Raw genomic sequence first — 14,471 nt, forward strand, 5'->3', positions numbered from 1 at the left:
CCATTCTGGGCCTGGGCAAGAAAAAATTAGCTACCGGTTCTGCTGAACTGGTATGAACTGGCTGAATCCCAGCACTGCTTACGATCATAATTCAAGGTCTACCTGTGTTTATTTTGATTGGAATTCCAAAGTTCGTTGCTCTTGGCAATTAGCCCTGAGCTTTAGTGGAAAATTTGTTTTAAACGCCTCTCACGCCTCAGTGTAAATTTAAAATGAATTTACAATAAGCTTTCAAACTTCCCTCAGCTTTGGTTCTCGTGAGCCCCTGTAAATCCCCTAACTCCTGCCACGTGCACATACATGGATAAATAAAGCTTCTGAAAGTGCACTTTCTCTGGTAGTAGAATTGCAGCTCTTAAAACCTTGGCTTCCTTGAATTTGTATCCAATGCAGGCTAATTGTCAGCTCAGTGTAGTATAATAATAGTAGGAACACGAGTAATAATACATGATTGTGGGCTGCATTTGCCCATAGCATGCTTGACTAGATCAGGTAAAGACCATGTAGCTGCATTTGCACAATATATGGAGCTGGGCTAGGCTTTTTATTTGGTTGCCATGTCTTCCAGAAGCTCTGGCTTTTTGACTGCTTTTTGATTCAGCTGCTTCACGAACCTAGAATATGGATTACAGGTAGTTCTCAATTTCCAATCATTCATTTAGTGACTGTTCGAAGTCGCAACAGCACTAAAAAATGTGACGGGATCGTTTTTCACACTTACAGCCATTGGAGCATCCCCAGGGTCACCTGATCCAAATTCAGGTGCTTAGCAACTGATTCATGTTTACGACGGTTGCAGTGTCCCAGGGTATGTGTGTGTGTGTCACGGGATCCCCTTTTGCGACCTTCTGACAAGCAAAGTCAATGGAAAAGCCACATTCACTTAACAACCGTGTTACTAATTTAACAGCCCTAGTGATTCACTCAACAACCATGGCAAGAAAGGTCACAAAATGGGGGCAAAACTCACTTAACTGTCTTGCTTAGCAACAGAAATCTTGGGCTCAGTTGTGGTCATAAGTCAAGGACCACCTATAATTTGGTAACCAGTTCAGCCTCTTCTGAGTCCAGTCACTCAAGTGTGTTCCTTAGCTGAGCATCTTGTGAGGTAGTTCCCCAGCCTTTGAAGGAGAGATTTAAGCGGCATCCTGTGTGTGAATGTGTCGGGGAGGGTCAAAATGTCAAAATGACAGTGTCATGGTTCCGATCGATGAGATCAGTAAAAGCAGAACTCCAAGGCAATAGGTTTCCTTAAAGAACATATTGATTGGCTACAAAATATCGGCACAGTCAAAAGTGAAACCAAGTCTAGAGTTCCCTCCCAAGCGTTACAATGTTACAAAGTTGAGCTTCCCACCCCAGCACTGTGTCATTATCCATGTTTCCCAATAGAATACTTTGGCGGGCTTTCTAATGGAAAGCTCAGCCCGCCAAAAGTCAGGCAGCAATGACCTTGGTTCCCACAGGACAATTTATTGTTTAGTCCAGGGGTAGGCAACCTTGGCTCTTTTATGACTTTTGGACTTCAACTCCCAGAATTCCTGAGCCAGCTATGCTGAGGGGAAAGGGAGAGGTTTCCAAGCTGAGCCGTGCTGGCTCAGGAATTCTGGGAGTTGAAGTCCATGAGTCATAAAAGAGCCAAGGTTGCCTACCCTTGGTTTAGTCTAACCTTTAAACCACTCATCCCCCCTCCCCTCCCAGTGCTGTGGCAACCGAAAACAAAGCAAAAATGGCTTCAGCCAGGATCGTTGCAGTGTTGACAGACAGTTGTGCAGCTAGTCCTTGACTTACAACCATTCATTTAGTGATCATTCAAAGTTACAAAGGGACTGAAAAAAGGTGACTTAGAATTGGTCCTTGCAGTTACCACCATCGCAGCGTTCCCATGATCACATGATCAAAATTCGGGCACTTGGGAACCAGCATGCTATTCTCCAAAGCGCCTGAAGGCAGGACAAGAAGCAACGGATGGAAACTAACCAAAGAGAGAAGCAACGTAGAACTAAGGAGAAACTTCCTGACAGTTAGAACAATTAACCAGTGGAACAACCTGCCTCCAGAAGCTGTGAATGCTCCAACACTGGAAGTTTTTAAGAAGAGACTAGACAGCCTTTTGACTGGGACAGTATAAGGTCTCCTGCCTTTAGCAGGGGGTTGGACTAGAAGACCTCCAAGGTTCCCTTCAGCCCTATGACTTTATGTGAATATATTTACAATGGGTGCAGCATCCCAAGGTCCTATTGTATGATCACTTTTTGTGACCTTCCAAGCCAGCTTCTGACAATCAAAGTCAACAGGGGAATGTGGTTTCACTTAATGAGCACATGGTCCTCTTAATAATTGCACTGATTCACTTAATAACATGGCAAAACAGCTCATAAAATTGGGTGTGGCTCTTTGAACAACAGCCTTGCTTAGCCATGGAAATTCTGACCCCCGTTGGGATCATAACCTGAGGACTATCTACCTGTAGCCATTCGAAGAAAATCCCACCCCTTTTTAATATGCATCCAAGGGCATGTTAGCTTTTTGAGCAACTCTAACATACAACAACAACAACAAAAGAGTTGGAAGGGACTTTGGAGGTCATCTAGTCCAACCCCCTGCTCAGGCAGGAAACCCTATACCATTTCAGACTAATGGCTGTCCAGTCTCTTCTTAAAAACTTCCACTGTTGGAGCATTCACTGCTTCTGGAGGCAGGTTGTTCCACTGGTTAATTGTTCTAACTGTCAGGAAGTTTCTCCTTAGTTCTAGGTTGCTTCTCTCTTTGACTAGTTTACATCCATTGCTTCTTGTCCTGCCTTCGGCTGCTTTGGAGAATAGCTTGACTCCCTCTTCTTTCTGGCAACCCCTGAGATATTGGAACACTGCTATCATGTCACCCCTCACCCTTCTCTTCATTAAACTACACATACCCAATTCCAGCAACCGTTCCCTATATGTTTTAGCCTCCAGTCCCCTAATCATCTTGGTTGTTCTTCTCTGCACTCTTTCTAGAGTCTCGACATCTTTTTTACATCGTGGTGACCAAAACTGGATGCAGTATTCCAAGTGTGGCCTTACCAAGGCATTGTAAAGTGGTATTAATACTTCACGTGATCTTGATTCTATCCCTCTGTTAATGCAGCACTATATATATATCTTGTTGCTCTGGATATCAAGCCTGTTGCATTCAATATGACTTCCTTCTCAATGAACTTGGAGCAGGCTCCTTGTAAGCATGAAGTGTGTCTAAGAAGAGGAGATATTTCTGGCATAAGTGAAGTTCCAGCTTTCCAGTCTGCATTTGGGATTTAAGGACTTAGGCTGGCTATGCCTTTGGACTCTTAATGGTTACTCTCTCTGGCTTCCTTGCTTGTTTCATTCATTTAACACATGGCAACTACAGAGGTCATGCAAACACTGATATAAAAATGTAGTTTAAATAAAGCATGAACCATAATAAAAAAACACCATAATATAAAGGCATTGAATTGCAATGGGATAGATGCCGTAATTCGATATCTAAGGAAGCTAACCATCTAACTGCTTCTGGTGTGTCTGTGGCAAGAGCATCCCAGGTGCCTTGAAATTTCTTGTGGGGACATTCTTGAACAATGTTATAGTTTGTTCTGGTGCACCGCAATCACATTGCGGGCTTTCAGCCATTCCCCACTTAAAGATTTTTCCCTTTGATTCCTGTTCCTTGCTTGTTATTGTGGCTTTTAAGTTGCATACGTTAAGTGCATCCCTTAAATTTTAATTTTGTTTTGAGGGAATGAAACTTGCCATGAGATCCTCCAGAGAGTGGGTAAAATGTAAACGTTTCAAATGAAATAAATTTTAAAAGGCATGGGCTGATGGAGATGTATTTAAAATGAGGATTTCCTCCCAGGAGCACCGCAGTCTATGGTAAAGAAAATCTCATTGACTGGATGAATTTCTCAGTGGGTTTCTTCACCAATTATTTCCAGATTCTGGTCCGGACAGACTAGCATCCCTTCTTTCCCCCTTCCCTTTTCATTCTTTCCTGCAGCAATTCATTCCCAGAAAAAAGGTTTCTTATTATTGCATCTCTAGGAATGTTACTGATTTAGCTGAATCTTCATTCTTTCAAGTGAGGCTGAGTGAAGTGGGAAGAAAGCCAGTGTTTTTAACTGTCTGAACCGACTCAGTCAGAAATAAGTGCCATTGACTTCAGTGGGTGTTACTCTCAGATAATTATATCTTGATTGCTGTCAGATCCATTTTAATAAATTGTTATTATGGTAGTCGGTCTTACGTCTGTGCGCTTAAATATATTCCAATGAGCGGCTGTATTTCATTTGCAGTCTTGAAATGAGATTTTGGAATCCTTCCAGATATGGTAGGTGAAAAGCAGTGGTGCAGATTCCTACGTTTGAGAAGTGAAAATGCAGACCAATTTTATTTTATTTAAAATTCTTCTAAGTCTTAAACTTAATATAGGAAGTCCTGGATTTACAAGCACAACTGAGCCCAAAATTTATGTTGCTAAATGAGATAGTTGTTAAGTGAATTTTGTCTCATTTTACCACATTTCTTGCTGCAGTTATTAGGTGAATCACTGCAATCGTTAAATTAGTAAACACGGTTGTTAAAATGACTTTGCCGGTCAGAAGGTCACAAAAGGAGATGAAATGATCCCGAGACATTGCAACCGTCATAAGTATAAGTCAGTTTCCAAGAGTCCAATTTTTGATCATGGGGATGCTGTATCAGTTGTAAGTGTGAAAAATAGTCAGATGTCACATTTTCCGGTGCCGTGGTAACTTTGAATGGTCACTAAAACAAAAGGTTGTAAGTTGAGGACTATCTGTACATATTTTTTAAAAAAATTGAAACTTTCCACAGTGTTGCAGAGAAAGAAAGAAAGAAAGAAAGAAAGAAAGAAAGATAGATAGATAGATACATAGACAGACAGACAGACAGACAGATAGATAGACAGACAGACAGACAGAGCGAGACAAACAGACAGACAGACAGACAGACAAATTATGGCCTCACCCACTTTGCCGCTCATCAGCTGGTGACTTAGCTACGTTGCTCCATCTTAGGGACAGGATGGAATAAGCCTAAGAACCTTAAGAGTGAGAGAAGCAGGTACGAAAATAGATCAAAAGCAAGGTAAAGAACAAGGAAGCTTTCCTAGAATGATAGGATCCCAGAATAAATAGACTGCAGGGTTATAGAGAGCTATGGAAATGTGTGCTTTTCAGTACTGCTGACTGTTGGGATCTTTATTTTTCCCTTCTTTTCTTTTCCACATTGTGCATATTGAAAAAGAAATACAAAAAATGGAGCATCTGGGATGAGGATGAGGTTTTCTGTTTTGCTGTACAGGTAAGTCCTCAGTCTATGACCAGAATTTTCCCATTGCTAAGCGAAGCAGTTAAGTGAGCCACGCCTGATTTTGCAACTCCTCCCCCCTCTATGATTCTTAAGTGAATCACCACATTTGTTAAGTGAATCATATGGCCAGCAAAATCATGCAGGATAATTTTGTAGTATAGCATTGATTTTCAGGGCTGGTGCCATGAAGCTAACTCTGCCCACTACTGTTGTTGGCTTCAGTCAATTTAATGAGACAGTGAACTTCCTTCTTGACTCATAGCTCTTAGATAAACTAGGGCAGGGGCTTTTCAACCTTTTCACCCATTGTACCACTTTTAGGATATGGCAGCATCCAAGTACCACCAGTCGCCTAGCAAGGTGTCAAAAACCTGATGACCAAAAAAAAAAGGGAAAAAGTGATGAAGTACAGGTAGTCCTCGACTTACAACAGTTTGCTTAGTGACTGAAGTTACAATGGCACTGAAAAAAGTGCCCCCCAAGCCACAGCTGAGCAAGACACCTGCCTGCCCGCCCGGCGGCACTCTTCCTCCTGTCCGAGGTTTTCATTGTTGTGAGCATTTCTGTTGAGGATTGGCAGCGGGGGTGGGGTGGGGTGTGTTTGGTTTTTATTCCCCCCGTCTGCTGGAGCCTGGCGCTGATCCTGGCACTTCCACTGAGCCCTGACAGCCCTGCAGCTCCAGCCGTCTCTTGCTCAGGCTTGTGCGGTGCTGCCACTGGTTCAGCTCATTCCCCTCCCCCGCTACCACTTTTCTAGGATGGTCGCGTACCACCGGCCAGGTGCCAAAGTACCACAGGTGGTACCCATACCAATGGTTGAAAAGCCCTGAACTAGGGGATAAATGTAATGTACAAATCCACTGAATGTCTGCTACTTGCAATCCAGAATCGTTTTGAGCTCTTGGAGATGGTTGTCCAAAATATGCCACAGCTGGTCATCGGATAGAAACTGCAGTGAAATACATAATGCAACATGGCTAAACACAATTGGCTATTTCGGGAAGGAAAATTTCTGTTTCTAGGAGTCATTGTATTTTGCTTGAAACGCTCAGAGCTGGAGATTATACAGGTTAGCACTATCAATACTATTATAACAGGTTTCTCAACAGCAGGCACTCTGTGTGGCTGTATGCATGTGTGTGTGTATGTCAAAAAAAAAATCAGAATGGCTGCTGCAATGTGCAGTTGAAGAAAGATCCCTGCAAATGTCCTCTCAATGTTTATTTATTTATTATTTAATTACCAGGGTTTTTCTAAATGCCACTCAAACCCAAAGGACTAAGCAACTTCTAGGCTATCTTAGAGTAAAAAAAAACATTAAAGGCAAATGAAATAATATGATGAAAAAATATATATAATCCCTTGGCACTCAGGAAACCTTCAAAACTTTCATAACTGTTCCATCCTCAAGGCTCCTTAGAAAAGCCACATTTTAATGGCCTTCCTAAATACCAGCAAAATGAGGGGACAATCTAATTTTGGAGGGTGAGTGTTAGAATTTCTGTTTTATATAAAGCACCACAGAGAAAACAAAAGAGTACAGTCACCATGTACTTTACTGCTCAACTATTTAACTGTAACTGGAAACAGGAAACTCTACTTCAGGGGTGTCAAACTCAATTATGGCCAGGGTGGGTGTGGCCTACTGGGTGGGCATGGCTAGAGTGCATATGGCCTACTGGGTGGGCATGGCCAGCTCTACATCGTTCACATCAAGGGTGCCTATGGGGGCCTGGGCAGGAGTGGGACAGATCTGAGGGTCTCTGGCAGAAGGAGGGTCTCTGGACCAGGGCCAAGGCAGTGGGGGCCGTTCCCTCACTGTTTCCAGGATGGCTTCATGGAACACATGAAACCACTTTGTGGGCCTGATCCAGCCCCCGGGCCTTGTGTTTGACATGTCTGCTCTACTTAGAACAAAAGAGCATAGAGTACATGCCATAGATCCAAACTTGTAAATACTGCAACTACTGGCTGAATACTACTGTAGTTGTTGCATAGAAATACATTCTAACAATGAATGCCAACAGTGAGGTATGATATTCTTCAGAAGGAGGTGGCAGTTGAGAAGATGATAATCAGGGTGAAAAGGGACTCGAATAAAGCACTCTAACAGATCTCACTGGATGGGGAGAAGCCATCAAGAGAAGGTGGTTCCATAGATAGTCAGAACTTTCCTCCCTCCCTCTCTCCCTCCCTCCCTCTCATTCTGTGAGAATATGGAATTTCCTTAATGAGCTTTATTTTCTCTTTTGGACCTAAAGCATCTGCCTCTAGATAGTCTTCAAGAACTTGGCTCTAGCACCCACATGTATTCTGCTAAATGCAGACCCCAGTCAATGATGTGGAGAGTTCCAACCATAAGTATCTTAACTTTTTTCTTATGTGGGAAGTCACCCCCCCCCAAGAGAAGGAAATATTAAAAAGCCAGAATATTATATTTCCTCAAACTTTGGAAAGCATAGGGGTTAGGCCAGAGCGCAGGACCTTTTGTTAGGAAAAAGGGAGAGGCTGTGTGGAAATGGAATCGAATGAGTGAATGAGTGGGGATTTGTACTTGGGCAACTGCCAAAGTCTGTGAGCAAAGTTCCTCTCTTCTATGAGGGACCCTCAGACTTCTGCGAAAAGGAAGTCAGAGTCCGCTCAGATCCCTTTGTGGTCTGAAACTGGGACAAGGGGCTAGGGCAGCTTTAAAAGTCACCTTGCCAAGGGGCTAGGGCGGCTTCAAAAGTCACCTTGCCAAGGGCCAAGGACTGAAAGATTGCCTTGCCAGAACAGAGGACTGCAGGAAAGAGTCACTCTGGGGATGCAGGAGAGTAAAGAAAAAGGCTCACTGCAGGTAAATGGGTCAGAGTCTTGCCTAAAAATATGGGAAGCTCTAATTCCAAGTTTCTGCCGATGTCTCCTTTAGGGTGACTGCTAAATGCCTGGGATCTAAAAAAGGCGGGAATGAAAAAGAAGCTTGCACGCCAATTTTGTAAAGAGTGGTCTTTGCTCAGGGCTTTGCTGGGACACCAATTTGGCTAAATAAAGGTACATAAAAGGAAAAGGAAAATAAAATATAGGAGTAGTGATTTCTCTCTCTTTCTATGCAACCAGGTGATTTGTTTAAGATTTCTGCCTTCCCTAATTTGAGTTTAACCGAGATTTATGGTGGGAATGACCAGGATGTGTAAAACTAAGAGTTTTGTTTCCTATGCTGTTCTCTTTCCCTTGTCTCTCTGTGTGTATATGTGTGTGTGTATCAAGGTCTTTGTGTGTCCTTGAGGTAAATGTTAACTGTTGGGTGTCTCTAATCCCTAGAGAGAAGAAATTTAAAATTCTGCTAGAAATTCTGCTTAAAATAAGCCACCAAAAGGAAAATACTCACTCTTATTTTGTCTGGCCAACAAAATAGAGTGAAGAAAATTGAGTTCCCTTTTGCCTTCCCTTGTTAGGGAATGTTTTAAGCTCATTTAGAAGGGAAATTTGATTCATTTGCTTGCTTTATTTGTGCATTTTCTGTATGTGTTGTAAGTGGGTTTTATCTGTCTAACCTTCTCCTGAAACGTGAGGTGTGTCTACCCACAGGAGCTTCACGAGCTTAGTTTGCTTGTGAAGGGAAATAACCTTCTTCTTCTTATGTTACTTTTCTTATCCCACTAATCAGTAAAACTACTATGGAACTAATCCTGGAACATATCAGCATTTTTCAATCTCTAAAATAATGTGGTCTGTTTTAAAATAAATGTTAAAGGTAGATTCTCTATGCCCTCATAAATTGTACACACACACAAACCAAAATAAAAAATAAAAAATACTAGGCTCATAAAATTACTTGGAGCTTTCTGCAGTCTCAAGCTGCAAGTCCTTAAGTCCTCTTTAACATGTTGCAAATGTTCAGTTTCAGAAGTGAGACCTTCCTTTTTTTTTGGTGGTTCTCTTACCAGAATCCAACCTCTCTTTTGTCCTCATCTGTGATGTCCCCATTTTGTTGTGACTGGTCTTATCTGTTTCTTTACCGACTGCAGCATTAATGCCTTTTCAAACTCTGTTTGCAAGCTACCCCTCCTCCCATCCCACTTCTTCATTTCTTATCCTCTGTTCTCCATGCCTTTGTCTGATCAGTACTGCCTCTCCTGGGAGAGTCACTCACAAAGCGGGGAGGGGACCTTGTTCTCATGTCTTTCAGCCCTGCATAGGTGACCCCCACAACCTTTGGAAGAAGAGCATACTGACCCAGACCCTGCTTCCAGAGAAGACCCTCCATTCGCTTGAGCCATGGAATTGGGTTTGAATCCAGCCATCCACTAGAAAGCCACCGTGCAACCAGAGTGGAACAGATCTTCCCAAGTCCTACCATCCCCTCAAATGCCTGTGACAGCTGCAGTGGAAGGAAGGAGCCCTGGAGCCATTGGCCCTCACCTGAAGCCTCAGAAGACAACTGGAAAGACTATGGGGGGAGGGCAGAAACTCATTGTAAGGTTTTCTTTCTTGCCTCATTTGTATTGTAATAAGCCATTTGAATGTATTTATGGAGGGACGGCATTTGGGAATGGTTGGCACAGCAAGTATTGAACACCTTGGACTTTTGTCTGGTGGGAGGGAAAATTTGTCCAGGATGCTTGTATTCTCTGTCTCATAGAAGTAGCTGCATGCATGTGTGCACACACGCACACCATTCAAAATCACACAGAAGCTATGCCCTTCACCTACCTTCAGTAAAGCTCCTTAGGCTGGTTCTTGCCCTGTGTCATTAAAGCTTTGCATGCACAACTTCCTGCAAATTCCAAGGGGGAGGGAATCAGGCCCCCTCAGGCAATTATGCTGTCACTGAGGAGGTAGGAGGAAAGAGATCTTCAAAACCCAAGCCATGAATATATTGCACTGGTGGACTCAGAGTGGGAATCTTAGGGCTCACTGTGTTCAATTTAATAGCCTGGCTTGCACACTGGCTAACTTCAGTTAGGCATCACAAACTCTGGAATGCACTAAACTAAGAGCTAAGGCAGGTTCTGGAAGTAAGCAACCCTTGAAAATGGGCAGTCAGTGGTTATGTACTGAGACAAAATATGGCTGTGAAGAATTTTGGAGGCATGTGCAGACCTGACTTGAAAGCTCAAAGTGGCATCAAATATCTAAAATAATTGGCATAGAATATTGGACACTATAAATTTATTTTCCACCTAACAGAACTTTTGCCCTGACTTTTAGACCTTCATGGTTGAGAAGCTCCTCTTTTGGGAGCCACTGCAGGGATCTTTTTCTGCTGCCTCTATTAGTGCCTTCCCCTTCCTGCATTAACAGTTAACAGTTTAAAAGCTTGTTTCCCCACATCCTGGAGCCCCCATAGAAACGCCCATCAAGTCTCCCTGACCAGATCAATTTTAAAACTTGTGCCAGTAAAAGTGTGTCATCCACACTTATATGGCACAAAGGGGAGATTGTGGGAAGTCAGCCCCCCCCCCCGAGAAGGAAATATTAAAAAGGCAGAATATTATATTTCCTCAAAGGATCTTAAAAAGGCAGAAAAGCATGTCCAGATTTTCTTAATAGCCCCAAGTCTCCCTCCCCCAAGCAGAAACCAGCTCTGTAGAAAAGCAGATATCATAAATCATTCAGGAAGGCTGGAGTCAAGAAGCTGGAGCTGATGGGATTAAAGGACAAAGATCCCTAGAATCAACAACCCCTCACCCCCAAAAAATCCAGCACAGGACATAGCCATCAGCCACAGCCCCAGGGAAGCAGCATATGACCTTTAGGACATAACTGTTCTGTACCAGCCTGCTACCGGCCCTGCAGAAAAGGCAACCCCTTTACAAACGGCAATAGGCTGGAAGTACGTCTGCCAAATTTATTACTACAAAAAACAAACAAGACACGAACCAAGATACAGGAGCTTTGAAACACTATCTGAGCGGTTGCTTTCAGCAAACCAGCCCTCCCCACACATTCCCTTTATAAAGAGTTCAGGGCGTGGCCTCTCTCTGCCTCCTTCCGAGAAGCCCCACAGCCTTCCTCTGTTTACTCCTACTTGACTGCCTCCTGCGTCGGGCGTCCTTGAACAGGGCCAGCTGTGGGTCATCTTCATCCACACTGTCAGGCTCACACAGCTGGGTCTCCATGGTGACCAAGTGGGAGGGGCCTGCCTGAGGGCTATCATCAGCAAGATCTTCAACCCCCTCAGCAAGGTCTTCAACACCCCCCTCCTCCTCTGAGTCGTCCGACCCAACTGCCGAACCCACAGGCTGACCCTGAATCACAACAATAATAGGATTAACCCACCATCAGAATATCAGAAAGGCACACTCAGACTCAGGTCAAAATACATGACACAGGAAATACAAAGCCTCAAACAGGAACAACTCCAAACACAAAAGCCCAGGAAGGTATAAAAACCCACCACTCCCAGCAACAGGTGGTCAGTTTTCCCAGAGCCATGCTTCTATCTGACTCTGCCCTTCAATAAACCCCAACCTTCTTTCTAAAGCAGTCTCCATTTTGTTTATTCCCGGCTTGGACTGGGCCCTGATGAAGATTTTTCTTTCAACACTTACAAAAGCAACCTGCCCAAATTGAATGCATACAATGTTTTAAACCTGAAATAGTTAAACTTAAAAATGTTTGCATACCTCCCATTGTTCAATATAAAGTTACCAGCTCTCATTTGATAGGCTGAGGCTCATACACCTTCAGCTACGCAGGCAACTGCCAACTTCAAGGTGAAACAGAACCCAGGTTCACAGGTAAGAAATCTTTCCCATCATCCATTGCATCTGCTGACTGAAGGTGAGGCATGATGTACTGTAGGCAAGGAACAAGTTCTACCATCATGCCAAAAACTTGCCCTTCAACTTTCTATTCTTGCATTTATCAACCTCAGCAATTCTAAGATGTGTGGACTTCAACGCTCAGAATTCCCTAAAGAGCGTTTGACTAAGGAATTCTGAGAATCAAAGTCCACACATCTTAAAGTTGCTGAGGTTGAGACACCCTGTTCTATAAATTGGTTGGAGCTGTATTTGAATAAAATATGAATCTTCCAATGAGAACTAAATGGCAGGCTTCACAGAAACACTAGAAAGAACCTATTACTTTAAAGAGCTTCAGGAAAACAATCCTATAGGAGGATTCGTACAACATGCAAGACGATTATGTGGTTTATGTGGTTAATGTGTATGAAACCTACCACTGCAGTGTGTAAATCATGGTAATGGCTTAATATGTTGCATGAGCCAACCCATTCTGCTGTATTCCATGAAAGAGAGTTGAAGGAACCACCGTTTCGTGGAATGTTTCTTAAACAATGTTAAGCCGAATGCCAATATTCCTCAAACAACTTTGAGGTTTTTTAAAATCCAATATAAGAATAATTGAAGTATCCATTTACTTTCATAGGCTAAGCAAAGGTATCCATGAGTGAAAAGTGAGATCCTTCCTCAGATGTCACACTGAAATTTCTGAAAAACCAGCCAACAAAGAAAATGTAGTTGGAAGTATAGAGCAGGCATGAGTTTTGAATTAAACAGTCATTGAAAGTTTTGTTATTTTTATCCACAATTTACCTTTGTGAAAGGAAGAAAATCTTTGGGATTTGCCACAAGTCCAAATATTAAGGTAGGCTGACTCTTAAAAGCTCTTCTGAACAAATCTCACTGCAGACATTGATGAAATAGGCTATCGATGCAACATCACACATCCCACTAAGAGAGGCATAAATAAAAATATTACAGCGATCGGCATTTTTAAGCAATACAACAATGCTGGAATTTTGTGGTCTTGAAAAGTTTAAGGGACATTAGTGTGATGAGTAAATGCAGTCGCTATGAGGGCAGGGCAGGTTCGTGTGGTGCACGTTGCTTTAGATACAAATCAAATTAGGCAACCTTTGATTTGATCCAACTCCTCTGAGCAGTTTTTCAAATTGTCAAATCAGGCCTGAACCACATTTTATGGTTCGTGCACATTGCTACTGTGTTTCTACACACTGACCTGGTTCTTGGCACACCCTACTTTGTTTGATTCAAAACTCCATAGTATCCAACCCTCCTATTCTTCCTGACAGTATCCAGGATCAAGGATAGAGGCTATCTTCTAGGCCAGGGGTAGGCAACCTTGGCTCTTTTATGACTCGTGGACTTCAACTCCCAGAATTCCTGAGCCAGCATGGCTAAGCATGGAAACCTCTCCCTTTCCCCTCAGCATGGCTGGCTCAGGAATTCTGGGAGTTGAAGTCCACGAGTCATAAAAGAGCCAAGGTTGCCTACCCCTGGCCTAGGAAAACCAGCTTGACAACATCTTGATCCAATACCTTGAACCCAAAATCTCACCCATTGACGAAGTACTCCTGAAAAAACTTTGGTTTATATTCCTTTTTTTTTAAAGGGCACATTAATATCTCCCTCTTTCTTTTCTCATGAAAATAAACTGTTGAGGCCTAGAGATCCAATCACATCTAGTATTGCAAAATAGGAACCAGTTTTTCGTAAGTGGATGTCAGCAGGAGAAACTCAGGAAGAGGAATTAAATAAAGAGAGTGATAAGAATACAGGGAGTCCTCGACTTGCAATCATCCGTTTAGTGACCATTTGAAGTTACAACAGCACTAAAAAGTGATTTATGGCCGTTTTTCACGCCTATGACTATTGCAAGATGCCCATAGTCATGTGAGCAACATTTGGATGCTTGGCAACTGGTTCATATTTATGACAGTTGCACTGTCCCATTGTCATGTGATCCCCTTTTGCGACCTTTGGATGAGCAAAGTCAATGGGGAAGCCAGATTCACTTAGGAATCCTATTACTAACTTAACAACTGAAGTGATTCACTTAACAACTGTGGCAGGAAAGGTCGTAAAATGGGGCAAAACTCACTTAACAACTGCCTCGCTTAGCAACAGAAATGTGGGGCTCAATTGTTGTCATAAGGCAGGGGTCTTCAAACTTGGCAACATTAAGACTTGTGGACTTCAACTCCCAGAATTCCTCAGCCAGCCAGGGAATTCTGGGAGTTGAAGTCCACAAGTCTTAAAGTTGCCAGGTTTGAAGACCCCTGTCATAAGGCCTTACTACCTGTAAGGTCCTGACTTTCTGACAGAAGCTCCAGCCATTTTATATTTGTTGGTGAATGACAAAACGGGTGGG

The 14,471-nt window shown here is 42.9% G+C and overlaps 1 long non-coding RNA gene across 1 annotated transcript in view; it reads left to right on the plus strand.

Moving 5' to 3' along the window:
* Positions 1 to 14,471, plus strand: part of LOC308665473 — a 48,323-nt gene that overhangs the window by 11,061 nt on the left and 22,791 nt on the right. The window contains exon 2 of the long non-coding RNA XR_014025906.1: positions 12,726 to 12,944. This is a non-coding gene — a long non-coding RNA (uncharacterized lncRNA). The remainder of the gene's footprint in view (positions 1 to 12,725; positions 12,945 to 14,471) is intronic.

Source organism: Vipera berus (genome assembly GCF_964194415.1).
Source record: "Vipera berus genome assembly, chromosome: 3".
Classification (NCBI taxonomy): Eukaryota; Metazoa; Chordata; class Lepidosauria; order Squamata; family Viperidae; genus Vipera; species Vipera berus.